The following is a 15,350-nucleotide window of genomic DNA, read 5'->3' as shown; positions in this document are numbered from 1 at the left end:
CACATAAAATTAAAAAACCAGTCAAGACATTGGCGAGTGAGATTAACAGACACTTCACAGATGAAGAAGTATAAATGGCCAACAATTATGTGAAAAAAATGTTCAACATCTCTGGCCATTGAAGAGACACAAATTAAAACACAACTAATATTCCATCTTACTCTCGAAAGAATGGCAATCATCAGGAAATCAAAAAATAATAAATGCCCACATGGCTGCTGTGAAAAAGGAATCCTCCTATGTTGTTGGTAGGAATGTAAACTAGTAGATTTCTCAAGTAACTAAAGTTAGAAATTCCATCTGACCCAGCCATCTGCTCCAAAGAGTTTAAGGCATCATACTACAGAGATATGCATTCAAATGTTTATAACAATAAAATTTTAAATACCATATAATAAATCACCAACATGTTTCTACTTCCTCGTCCTTTTTTCCATACCCTTTGCCATGTGATTCCCCAATTGGTTCTTACCAGAAATGGAGGATATATTTTTTTAAAAAATCTGCACTTCTCTTTGATTTGCTTTGGCTGATAAAATAAGCATAGGGATCAATAGACCTAGAAAATTTTGCTTGCTTCCTCTTTCCTTCTGCCAACACCAAAGGAACATGGCTGGTCTGGCTAGGTGGCCTGCTAGAACAGGAAAGATATATGGGGACAGCCATGTCACCCCAGTCATCCAGTCAAAGCCATTTTACATTGGATAAAGGTTATCTGACTCCCTCAGCATAAATGAATACAACCACGATTAAAAGTCATATAGTGGATCAACCAGCAGTGGATCACAGACAAGTAAGTCTGCTCAGCACTACTCAAACCAAGCCCAAACTAGCCTTCTTCAACTGAAAAACAGCACAAAGCCAATTAAATGTTTAATGTTTAAATGCCACAAAAGCTCTGCAGCTGTCACACAGCATTGCCTTGGCAACAGGTCATTAATATGTACTATTTTAAAGTATTGCTAACATCGAAAAATATCTATTCTTACATCTTCCAGATTTTCTAAATGACTCTGAAATAGTAAGAATATTCACGTAATCCTTGCTATATGCCAGGAACAGTTCTTAGTTAAAACTCATAAAAGTCCTATAAATACATAATATATAAATATCATTTCCTCATTTAATAAATGATATAACTAAGGAACAAAGATGTTAGCTTCCCCAGAATCCATAGTTACTCTGATAGAACAGAGATTAAAGTAACATGGCTCACAACCTAGGTCTTAACAATTGCACTATAATTCCTCTTGGGTATTTTGCTTGAAACATCAGAAACACACACACATATACTTTAATGATAAATGTATACTTATACAGAGTAAATGTTATTTTAGTGAAATAAAACATTCAGTATGCTTGCTTATTTCAACACATATTCTACCTACATATAAGCCTACCCTTTCCCTATGATTAGCTGATGGATGGATGGATGCAGACAAGTAATCAAAACAAGCCAGTCAGATTTTGTCATCCAAAAGAATAAAATTTGGGATAAGAATCTGTCAAACTTTGAACTGGAACACACGTGAACTTTGCATTTCTGAAGAATATAAAATCACAAAAAATATGCAAAAATGGTGAAACAGTTTAAATACAGACACACAGACTCACATCAAAATCCATACTACTGCCAAACAGAGGTGTTTAGTATCTTATATTTTTCTGAATATAGGTTTCAACCCCGTACAAAGTTTAGAAACAACCCTGCCTTATGGTTCCTAAGAGGTACCCCTAGGTCCCTTCATTCTGTTCCCCTTTTTTAAGCTAGTTTGAGGTTTCTGTAGTAGACAGAATAATATTTCCAACCCCAAAGATGTCCAGAACCTGAGAATATGTTGCCCTAAATGGCAAAAAGAAATCTTCAGATGTAATTAAAGTAGTAAGATTGATGTGGAGATATTATCCTGAATTACTCAAATAGGCAAAATGTAATTACATGTAAAATTACACATTTTTATGAGTGAAAGAGAAATGCCAATAGTGAATCCAACAATGAATTCAAAAGGTAAAGGGGGGCAAGTTTACATAAAAGTTTATAAAAGTGTTTGTCAGAAGTTAAACATGCCCCTACCATACAATCCAGGAATTGTAATTCTAAATATTTGTCCAATTGTATTGAAAACGTATGTTCACAAAAAATACTAGTGAATAAATGTTTATAGCAACTTTATCCAAAATTGTCAAAAACTAGAAGCAAGCAAATGTTCTTCAATAGGTGGATAATCAGTGAATGCAGAAGGTGACAAAAATAATCTAATATATAAAACAACCTCACTGAAAAGGGGCATGGGGAAGGGTATTACCCTAACTAACTTTGGAGATAAGTAAAAGCCATAATTCTAAAGGCAAATAAACAAAGTAAGCCTTGTAGTCTAACTAATGTTTCTTATGAGATGCAGGTTACTAACTCAAAAATTGCTATAAATGAATACTGGGACTGAACAAATAAATGGTTTCTGAGTTTTGGAATGAGAATTTATTGACAACAAAGAAGAGACAGAATGACACACATACAGCAGATTTGGGGGGATATTAATACACATAATGCATTTAGCTTAATATAAGTAAAGATTGTTACATATGAAAATGTTACAAATATATGTCTACAGATTGTTATATACACATGTATTACCTTGCTCTGTAAAGGGAAAGGCCTAGAAGCAAAAACATCTGGTAACAGTGAGTATAACTAGAATCCAAATTTTGTCTTATAAAACTATTCTCTATGAGTATCCAGGGCATCTGGGAGAAATCATTGATTCTAGGACTGGAAAAAAAGTATTTAAGATGAACCTAAACATTTTGATAAGCCTAGAGCAACAAGAAAGGAATGCTCAAAAAAGAAAAAGAAGCAATTGAAAATGATGCTTATGTGTCAGACAAAGGAATCATTCATGGATCTCCCACTAGCCAAAGCTGAAACAATTTGAATTATAAAATAAAGCAGTACTGGGTCATAACCCAAAATACTAAATACAGTGGATCCTCAAGTTATGACCAGCCTGACATATGAACAACTTGGGTTATGACCAGAATTTTAGTTTTAACTTATGACCAAGGTCTTGTGTTATGACCTAAATGCTGGCAGATCAGGCATCCAGATGGTTTCAGATATACACTTAACTCTTAAATAGTTCTGGAAGGAATATTACAGTATCCTTTCCTGTATGGGGTTAGAGAAATCCAAGCCAAGGTCTCATTAAGGACACTGAATTCTGCCTGTATACAGGAGAGGGGCTTTGAAGGCTGTATAGAGGAGCCTGAGCCTTGGATTGACAATCTGAGTTATCACCAGGCCTCAGCAATGAATTGAGTTCCTCAGTCAAGGGTCCACTGTAAGTATCCATCAGTACATATTGATATAAATGTGTGAGTAAATAAACGTAAGAGAAAGAACAAATATTCTATGCAGAAGAATTTTAAATAATTTATACAGATGTTTCACCTCCAAGGAGGTAGAAAATAAATCCCCATATTCATATGTGGGCTGCATAGTGACTTTCTTCTAAAGACTACAGCATATAAGGAATTTTTTGAAAAGGAACTTTAAAGAAACATGACAGACACTACGTCAGTCAAGAGATGGTCAACATCAATATTGTGTCCTATTATGATGCACCTTGAAATTATATGATGTAAATGGCACTTTACCTCTGTGATCTTCTTCCAAACACCCCTTAACCATAGTATAATCATGAGGAAAATATTAGGCAAATCCCAACTAAGAAATATTCTACCACACCCCTGACCAATATTCCTCAAAACTGTCAAATTCATAAGAAGAAAACTGAGAAAGTATCACTGCAATGAGAAGCCTAAATGTAATATGGTCTCCTGGATAGAGCTTGTAATTTAATGACAGTAAGTAAAAATAAGAAATCTAAACACATTTCACATGCATTACGAACAATGTATCATTATTGTTTTACTGTAACAAATGTACCAAAGTAATAAGGGACACTCAGTGTGAACTATATGGAACTATCAGTACTATCCCCACAACTTTTCTGTAAATGTTGAAATATTCTAAAATCTTAAAAATTTTAGAAGTTAATAAAGTTGTACACTGAAAATTTGGCGAGATTTTAGTTGCTCAGACAAGAGATTTTAGTTGCTTTTACTCATATTACATATACACAAGTTACAATATGAGATAATGGATATGTTAATTGGCTTGACAAGCAATCATTTATGTACATATATCAAAACATTCTGTACATCCTAAATATATAAAAATAAAATTAATAGATTATTTACAAAGTTACCAGGATGTAATACACAGGTTTCATATTATTTTCACATGAAAGTTGGATTCCTCACACTAAGCAAAGAACACTAACCTGAAAGACTGAAGGCAAAAGGAACATGAAATAGCTACTAGGGGAAGAAAGTAAAAAAAAAAAAAAAAAAATTTACTGACACTTATTTCTAGGAGCAAGATAGAATCGTTTTTTAATATATCATACATCCTTAATTTTAAATATACTTTTTGCACTGGTTACTTTCTAAAGAGATAAATTACCTTGTAAATAGATTCCCTTGTAATCCTTTAATTGAGAGCACTGACAGGCTCACTGTAACACTGAAAGAATTGAGGACATGTATTTCAGTTGCCTTCTTTAGGATAGGAAGAGTGTATTTATAAGTATTTACATTGACTGAAAAATTTTGGAAGTTTATATCCAAAAGATAAATGCAGTTACTAAATAGGCAAAGTATTAGCAATTTGGCTATTCCTTTGCCAGAGGGAAACGTAACTGTGGTTCTTCTAATACTGGGTGTGTTCTTCAGTGTTAAGCATTCTATGCAAGGTGGTAAGAGTGGAAGTTAAAATAATAGCAACAATCATAATGGAGCCAGGGATGCTAGGGATGCTACAGGCATCACTAGTGGTAGAGACTTTACTGTCTAGCTCCATATAGCTCAGGTATTACCCTTTACTGAGCTAGTTCACTAGCTCTATCCCAACACTCTCATCTATCCACTGCCCTTCTAATCAGTTCCTTTACAAAAATTTCCTTTATGAAAAATGCTTTATGAAAATTTCCACTTAATAACAATCTTTTTACTATTATTAAAAATAAATTATAGGTATCACATGTGTATCAGATATAGTGTATGTGTATATACACATATACATACACACATATACAGATGTATGGCAATCCATGCAGAGCAAACAAAAAGAAAAAATATGGTGCTGCAATATGGGTTTCACGTGTGGGTACATTTGCTGTATACTTGTCACACAGCAAATCCTTTTCTTTGTACCAGAAATCACTCACAACCTCATGTTTTACAGGCTGCACCACTGAACTATATCCCTAGTCCTCTTTTTTTCTTTTATGCACAGTCTCAACTTGTCTGCCTGGATTGCACTCCAGTTCTCCACAACCCATTCCAGCCAAAAAGGTATTTACAGATGTAAATTGTGAGCTCTAGATGCTTCAAGATGTGGCTTTCCTTTAAAAGTCTACTTTCAGTTGACAGTCTATTTTCATCTTGTTTCCTTTCTGAATTAAAGGAGGGAAAGAGGCAAATAATCTCAGTTGATAAAACCTCTGTTGCTTGACAATAGGCATGCTACTTGACTTATTCATTGGCACATTTGTTTGCAGAATACAGACTTGAAAATGATTTCTCATGAGGTCCTGGCTCCAATTTTACTATTCATATCAACAGAGATCATGAAGGTTCAATTAAGATTAATATTCAGAGAAGATAGCTCATTTATGCACATCCATGATAACCAAAGACTTAATTACCATCTCATTAATAAAACCAGCATCAATACTCTTAAGCATAGCACTAGCTAATATCTTCTACAGCCTGATGCAATGTAAACAAACAGAAGAGACCTGAAAGTGAAAATCAAGAATCTTCATAGAACATTCTTCTCACTAGTCTTGATTCATTGTAACTCCAATTCATAGAAACTAGTGCTTGCAGTGTTGTACTCTTCCCCTTTTACATTATTTTGATGATTTTTTGCATATACGAGCTATTACAAATATTAAAACTTACTTTAAATGCCAGGAAATAAGACTATAATTTTAAAGAAAATCATGTGATTTGCTTATACTAGTAATGCAAATATTATATATTCTCTCCTTATTTAAGGGTGCAGTGGATTAACTAATGGTCAACTTGTAACATCCAGCTGAACTGAATCAGTGTGGTGCTTGGTGCCGATGGCCCACCTAAGGACTGTTGCCAACCGCATAAAAAAGGAAAACTGGAGGGGAAGATGGTGTGCTGTCAATCCTCCTGAAGAAGCTTGTCATGCTGGTTTTCCTGACATGAACTGGCTGTAATCATCAGAGGAGCTCAGGTCTTCACTTTCACTGAGGATGGCTGTGGTTCTCTTTAGGGGAGCGCTGGTCCTTACTTTGAGCATCGCTTCCTGGCTCCAGTGCAGATCCCTCAGCCTGCTGGCCCAGATCCTTCATCCTGCTAACACACTTTCTAGCTTCCACCATTGATCTTCAGGCATTCTGAGTGCAGATCCATGAAGCAGACTTGCATGAGACAATGTCGTGGGCTCTTGGCCTCCAGTTGGACTTGTGATAGGCATTTCCATGGGTTCTAGGTCTTCAGCAGGACTCGTGAATGACATTTCCATGGGATCCAGGCCCTCAGATGGATTCTTTGGGTCTCTAGTGTGTGACAGATCTCCCACACTCTTTTGCATATAACCTTTGGGTGAATATAAGTAATCCTATATATTATATATTATGTATTAAATCCTTTCCCTTGTAAACCTTGACTACAACAAAAGGTGTAACATCCATAACTCTCAGTGGACACCTGGAAACACATAGTACTGATCCCTATATTCCTTCTCTGTTAAGCTGAGAAGTTTCTCCTTTCCAGGTAAAGGAAGTACTTCATGCTTTTCTTTGGTATAGTCAAATTCTGAGTGTCACTACTCCTGTTCTTGGGATCATTGTTAAGCAAAATAAAGGTTAGTTTTTTAAAGGTTATTAAGTAAAATAAAGGTTAACCTTTTTAATAAAGGTTATTTTGTTTAATAATCACTGTGATAGTGTGATATCAGTGCATCCTATGGGTTTTCTTTTCATATGATTTACCCCAAACTTTGTACAAGAGAAACTTACTTCAAAGTTCCAGGTACTAGAAACAGCCCAGACAATGTTACAAATATCTTCAATGACATCCTACTAAAGGACAACAACTTAGGTAAAATCTTCTTGTGTATTTGGTAGGGATAACTGACTAAAAAGGTTACTGTACTCCAAGATGGAGATTTAAATGTATTTCAAAAGCGTCATTATGCCTGATATGCTACAATGCTATGTATGACTTTTGATTTCAAATTTTCACTGTAAAACTATGTAACTGCTGTCTGTTAACACTCTACAGGAATTAAATTACTAGAACATCCTTGGTTGGTAAAAAATAACAGTTCTCTGGTTATACTTTATATTACAAGGTGCTCCCCACTACAAGGTAATGTCATTAACCTTCTCTTCTGGATATTCAACAAGTGAAATTTGGAGACCTAAAATAAGAAATACAGATGGGCTAAGCAGATAGCCCATATTTTGGCCCTAGCCCTCTGAGGTCACAGAGAACCCGGGACATAAGAGAATCTTTGCTTTGATGTCCTATAACTCGGTTGAGTCCTTGATCTTCTCTGATCAAGGAGATTGTGGGACCACAGAGGAAAACAATTCTACAGTGCATAGTGTGCCTAGGGAGAGTTGTAAGGAGAGAAAAATCTCCCAGGCTTTCAGAGAAAGCAACTTGGTCAAGCAATGGCTGTGACTCATCCAGGGTGCTGACACTGACAGAAGAACTGAGAGGCACTGTACATGGTTCCAAGGTAAATCCTGAGGAGATTTAGCTGACCTTGATAGATAGCAAGAAGCTAATTTTAATCAATGCAGGTCTCACTTTAACTTGGCCTTAAACATCCAGCAGAAAAGTATAACCACAAGATGTATAAAAACAATGCCATAATAATACTAATTCCTAAAAAAAAATACTGGGCTATTCTTGTCTAAAAGACTGCCAAAGTTCAAGTAACCATACAGATGAAACCAACAATAAACATGCTAGATTCCTTCTACCAGATCCACCAAATCCACCTTCTGAAGACAATTCACAACTTGTCAAAAATCATCATTATGAATGCCACCTGGAACATGTTGTCATGGAGCAATGAGATCCTCAAATCAGTGGTGAAGTCTGCTGCCAACAGACTCATCATGGATTCTTCAGTGGACTGATTACAGTAACACCTTTCACTTCTGTTCCTAGTCTGCTATGGGGGACACCAAGTCTGACAATACTAGCCATGTTTCAACTGTTGCAATTACAAAAACAAAAAGAAACTGATGGAGACCACTACAAAGCAGACCTGAACAGGACTTAAATTAATCAATTGGCTTTTCATGTTCACTTGTGAATCTGTCCAAGGCCTGGGCTTCTTATCTGGAAATGGCAGGATTCATAGTAAATGAACCTCTTGTGAGTCACTCATCCCTACTAAAACCGCAGCCAGAAATCCTCAAAGGATAAGACAAGATCACAATCAAGGACACCTGGATCCAATCTCAACTAGATAAAGACTAGCCACAGGCATCTCTTGAGTGGATTAATTTAGCACTGTACTTACAGAAGTTCTTGAGTGATTCTAACCTTCTTGAGTATTCCCCCTCCCCTTTTTCTAATAGCCAAATAAATACAAGCCACCCAGAGAGGGTCTTGGTCTTAACCCTGAGAGAATCTTGAATTCTAAAAGGGCTTTGATCCTCCTGGAGCCCTAAAATCATTCCATTTGCCTCTTTTTATTTAGCTTTTGCTGTACACTCATTCAGGAGATTGCAGACCTGATCATCCCACAATAACTAAGAGATATTATTAACCCAATGATTAACCACTTACCAGTCCAATTATTTAAATACAGGATGCCCAATGCAAATCTTTTTCATTAATTTTTATAAAATAACAGGAAATATAAAAACAACAATCTTATCATATTTATTCAATAAAAGAATCAACTGGTTGAAATGACACTTGCCTGAGTGACACTGGGGATAATCAGCATGTAAACAAATGCACTGGCCAAGTGATGCTTGGGGTAAAATGTTATGTGGTTAAATACATATACTAATCAAGACTGGGTGACACTGGCAGATATAGACACATGGGTCGACCAACACAGAATCTAGAAATAGATCAGAAGAAATGTGCATAACTGACTTTTTCACAAAATGCAACACTATTTCACAAGGTGACATAGGGGACAATCTTTGGGACCTGGAGATTAATGAAGAATTTGCACAACCCAGAAAATGATCTGTAAAAGAAAAATAAATTACACTTCATCAAAATTTAGAAACTTACTCTTCAAAAGGCCTTGTTATAATGATGAGAAGAGGCACAAGGAGACTTTCTATTGAATAGGATATGTGGGCTGCAAGTAGATTTATGAGACATTTAACATAGTTAGTTACTACAAATGCAAAGTAAGATCAAGCCAGGCTATCACTACTTACTAAAATGGTTTTTTCATAAGTGGCAATGCTAAATTCTGGTGTGGAGATGAAGGAACCAAATACAGTAAGTCCCCAACTTATGATTCTGTTCTGGGAGAACATTCCTAAGTCAGACTTGTTCCTAAGTCTGACAAAGAAAGTCTTATACTGCTTTGATTCAAATACACAAAGTAAAGCATAAAAAACTAAACACATCCACCCACAAAATACTGTAAGTAAACTATACTTTTACAGTTACCTTAAAATGGTAAGACAGACACATGAGCCACCTCCACAGTTTGTTTGTATCTATGAATGTTCCTCAGGCAAGGTCTTTTCTACCTGTGAAAGTTCATAACTCAAATGTTCATAAGTCAGAGACTTACTGTACCTCATAAATTGACTGTGAGAATGCAAAGTGGTATAATCACTCTGGCAAAGTTTAGTGGTTTATGAAAAAACTAAACATACACTTACCATATAGATATTTGTCAAAGAGACTTAAAAACTTACATTTAGGCAAAACCCTGTAAATATTTTAAAATTTTGTTTTGTATTATGGATCCAACCCAGCAGGTCATTGTATGCCAGACAAGCACTGTATCACTGGGCTATGTCCCCAGCCCATCAGTAGACAAAATTTATGTCATCTTTATTAGCAGTGTATGCATAAGAGGGAATACTATCCAGCAATAAAAAGAAATGAACTACTTATATATAAAACAACTTGGATATATTTTAATGAGAAGTGAGAAAAGTTAAAGGCAATATAATGATGCCACTGAAATAACAATGTCATTCCAAAGATGGAAAACAAATTAACAGACATAAAGAATGGTTGAGTACAAGGGAAGTGGGTATAACTATAAAGATGTAGCATCAACAACTTAGTGATGATGGAATAGTTCTTTTTTTTCCTTTTTGTCTTTTTCAGGCAGAGTTTCACTATGCATTTCAGGCTGGCCTTCAACTCACTTTGTAGCCTAGACCAGCCTCAAACTCACAGCAATCCTCCTGCCTCAGCCTCCCTCACCTGGGATTACAGGAGCGTGCCACCATGCTCAGCTAGTTCCATACCTTGAATGCAGTAGTGGAAACAAAAATTTACACACAGTAAGAATGACATGGAACCATATATATACATTTTGCACATACCTTGTTTCCTATTTTTGGCATTACATAGTTACAAAAGATATAACCACTGAAAGAAATTAAAGATGTATAATCTATACAACAAGTGAAGAAATTAAAAAAAGCAATGGAATATTTGCTTAACAATAAAATGAAGGATTGCAAGCATCACCAAAAACTACTGTGGGTAATGGCCATGATGGGTTAATAGGTACTGAATTTGTTCTCCAACAACAAATTGGAAAAATATTAAAAGTAACTGTGCACTGGTCAACAGTGCAGGGTTGTGATTCTTGAAAGACAATACATTAACTGCAGTCACCCGATTTTATACCTGAGAGTGCTTTCCAAAACTGGGAACAGGGAGCAGAAGTTCAAAAATAAGCAGAGGTCTCATTGTGTAGACAAAGCAGGTCTCAATTTGAGACTGATGAGAGGGCAGGAATTGTGAAGTCAGGGAACCAGAGACAATAAGAACATGCTGAAAAAGACCTGCAGAAAGCCCCATGGTCTGCCTAAGACCAATGCTGTGAGACAGAACTTCCTACAATAGAAACATTTACAGTTCTGCTGACTACTAGAGTAGCTCCCAGCATCATGTGCTATTGAGGACTTGAGATGTGGTAAGTGCAAAAGAGAAACTAAATTTATTTTGGCCAGGCATGGTGACACATGCCTGTAATCTCAGTATTTAGAAGGCTGAGGCAAGGGGGTTGACACCAGTTCAAGGCCAACCTGAGCTACATAGTAAGTTCAAACCCAACCTGAACTACGTAGGGAGACCCTGTATCAAAAACTACACCAAAACAGTAAGCAAACATTTTATTTTGTTTACATTAAATTTAAATGGCTATAACCTATGGTTTGTGACTACTGTATTAGCCATCAAATCCCTTGAGTTAGGCTCTTAGGATACAAATACATATAACATGATTCTGGGAGGCCTGACAGGAGCCTGTAAGCTGAAGACAGAATACAGAGTGGAAATTTCAGGAGATGTGGTTCTGACCAACGACAGTGGAATCTACACTGAACGTTCTACACTTTCAGTTTCGACAAAGAAAGCTTACTCTTAAGGAACAGGCTTCTGTAGCTCTAGAACAGTTTTTCAACCCCGGCAATATGGACAAGTTTTGCAGATTCTCTGACCTCCTCACATAAGATCCCAGTAGAAAACATACATGTACCAGTTGTAACAATCAAAAACATCCCTAAACATTAACAGAAGTCCACTAAATAATGAAAATTATCCCCGGTTTAGAATCACTATTCTAGAGTAACAGGTAATATAAAACTACTGTATTCTTAAAAAGGGTAAACTAAATTATCAACAGGATCAAGTTACTCATTAACAGATGAACTCCCTACTGAACTAAAGAAAAATAATAAATTTAGAAGCATTTATTTCTGAACTGATACAGTGTCAGAAAAGATCTGTTGGGTCTGTGGCTTTGGGTAAGGTTTTCATCCTCTTCTAGGTTGGTCAGTAAGATTATTGTTTTGCCTAGCTGTGAAAATCAGCAATTTTTCAGGAAGAGGGAGTCAAAATGATTCAGAGTGCAAGTGTAAGTCTATAGCTTTATGAGTCAAAAAAGAAATCAGAAATAACAGAAAAATCAGAAATAATCTACTAATCAAAAGTCACAGTCCCAATTACTAGAGAGTAACAGAACAAACAGAGCAGCCGAAACTTTTATTAAGACCTTACTAACATAAAGGGTGAACTGAATTTTCCAAACCTCCCTGGCTAACTCTGGATGATGCATGAAGTACACTGGCGATTCAACGCATGAAGACAGAGAGAGAAAGAAAGAATGAAAGAAAACCCCAAGGGAAACCTGAGAACTTGCTGCAATGCTGAATACATCTCTCATCCTACACATAGACAAAGCAGAAGATAGAAGGTTTACAACCCAAAGTGTTTGGTATAAATCCATGTCCAAGTCACCAACTTACTACAAAGCTATGTAGACACAGGGGCCACCCCCTGGAGAGCCAGGATAAAAATGGAAATAATTTTAAAAACTGAATGAGACAGCCAATAACTCCTCACCACAGGGGAGACAAATTCCACAATATGAGTCCAGTAAATATCTACATTAAAACAAAATACTGACATCAAAACACCTTAGACATGAAATAGAATCTAGAGTTGCGATATTATGTAAAATGTCTAGCTTACAAAAAAAATTGTTAACAAAGAAACAGTTACATTTTAAATATAAATATTAGAAGAGGGAGCTCAGCTGCACCTCAGACAGCTTCAGGAACTCCGATGAGCTGCTGCTGCCCCTCACACACACAAGCTTGGGAGTCAGGCAAAAACCTGGACATTAGAGGCCTGGTGTCCACTCCCTCCCTTCCCCCCCATTGGAGCAGAGCTGAAACTTTGACAGCTTTAAGAATTCTGGTGAGCTGCTGCTGCACCCCCACATGTGAGCTTGGGAGCCAGGCAGAAACCAGGGCAGTTTTAGGGGCCCGGGGTCCACTCCCTACCCTTTCCCTCCCACCATTAGAGCTGAGCTGCACCTTGGACAGCTTCAGGAACTCTTGTAAGCTGCTGCCACCCTACCCCCAACACGAGTTTGGGAGCCAGGCAAAAACCCAGACAGCTTTAGGGGTCTGGGAGTCCATTCCCTGCCCCTCCACTCCTCCCCGCCCCCCACTGGAGCTGAGCTGAACCTCAGACAGCTTTGGGAACTCCCATGAGCTGGCCACACCTCTGTCCCACCAGCATGGGAGCCAAGGGGAGCTCTAGATAACCTCAAGGGCCTTGGGTGCCCCTCCCTGTCCCCACCCCACACTCTCAGGGGAGCTAAGCTAAAACTCAGACAGCTTCAGGGCCCTAAGTGACTGGGCACTTACCCCTCCACTGGTGTGGGAGCTGGGCAGAGTAGTGGCAGTGTATGGAGACTCAGTGACTACAACCCACCCACTACTACACCCCAGTGGAAACAGGGCTGAAACCTGGACAGCTTTGGGAACCCCTGAGTGGAAGCCAAGCTGAGCCACAGATAGCTGTAGGGGTATTGGGGATCACACCCTGCCTGCACACACACACCATCAAGGGAGTCACATTGAGCACCGGGAACCTTTGGGTTCTTGCCCCACTACTACAACATAATCCTGGGAGTGAGGCTGAGCTCCAGGGAACTTCTGAATCTCTGAAAATGACAAAACAAAGGAGCAAAATGCAATCTCAGACCTCTGCTCTACCTAGAGCAAGTCCAGGAGATATCAACACAGAAGAGCTTCAAAGTCATACACGTGAAATTTCTGAAACGATACCAGCTGAAGTAAAGAAACGACTCCATCAGGCCCTAGAAGACATCAGACCAGAAATAATCTCTCAGGTAAAAAAAGAAATGACAACAATAATGAAAGAATTGCTAAATTAATGGAAACCTTGAATGAACAGTGTAGGAAAGAACTGGAATGCATGAAACACATTCAAACAGATATCCAGGAAATTAAAATTTCCATTGAAAGCTGGTAAAACTGCTCGAGTGAAGCTGAAGATAGACTTTCAGACCTTGAAGACAGCATTGCTGTGAATGACCATGGAAGGAAGGATCTCTTAAAAATAACGAGAAACCAAGAAATAACAATTCAACAGGTGCAAGATGAAGCAAAGAAAAATGGTGTAAAATTAATAGGCATCAATGAAACAGCAGGTGTCAGCACAAATGACATAAAAGGCTATTTGTGGAAATAATAGCAGAAAATTTCCCAAGGATGGAAAAAGACCATAGTGCAATGAAATTGGAAATTAATGACAAAGGAAATTGCAAGACCTACATAAACACAAAGAAATTAAACAGCACCCTCCTGAACAATCAATGAGTCACAGATGAAATCAAAGAAGAAATTTAACACTATGTACAATCAAACAAAAATGTAAATACAACTCACAGGAAACTGTGGGATGCAATGAAAGCAGTCCTCAGAGGGAAATTTATAGCAGTGAATTCCTACCTCAGGAAAACAGAACAAGCACATAAACAATCTCATGCTCCACCTCAAGCTTCTAGAAAAAGAACAAATCAAACCAAAAGCCCAGAGAAGGCAGGAAATTATAAAGCTCAGGGCACAAATTAATGCAACAGAGACTAAAACAAACAAACAAAAAAAAAATACGAAGAATTAATGAATCAAAGAGTAAGTTCTTTGAAAAAATATTAAATTGATAAACGTCTAACCAATCTTATTTAAAAAAGAAAACAACAAATACATGGAATAAGGAATAAAAGAGATGAAATCACTACAGATCCTGTAGAAATTCAGAAGATCATCCATACCTACTTTGAAAATCTTTACTCTCACAGGATGGAAAACACAGAGGAAATAGACAGACTTCTTGATACATATAAACTACCAAAGCTGAATGAAGAAGATATAAACATCCTAAGTAACTCTATATTGCAAGTGAAATTGCAAATGTAATTAAAAAGTTGCCAATGAAGAAAAGCCCAAGTCCTGATGGATTCACAGCTGCATTCTACAAGAAATTTAGAGATTTCATGCCAGTACTTGTCAAACTCTTAAAGGAAATTGAAAAGGAAGGAATTCTCCACAACTCATTCCTGGAGGCAAGTATTACCCTGATACCGAAACCAGAGAAAGACCCAACCAAAAAAGAGAACTATAGGCCAATCTCCCTAATGAATATAGATGCAAAAATTCTCAATAAAATACTAGCAAACAGAATGTAAC

This window comes from Chinchilla lanigera, unplaced genomic scaffold, assembly GCF_000276665.1.
Source record: "Chinchilla lanigera isolate Chin_1 unplaced genomic scaffold, ChiLan1.0 scaffold00046, whole genome shotgun sequence".
In the NCBI taxonomy this organism is placed as follows: domain Eukaryota; kingdom Metazoa; phylum Chordata; class Mammalia; order Rodentia; family Chinchillidae; genus Chinchilla; species Chinchilla lanigera.
Note: the sequence above shows the minus strand (reverse complement) of the source record.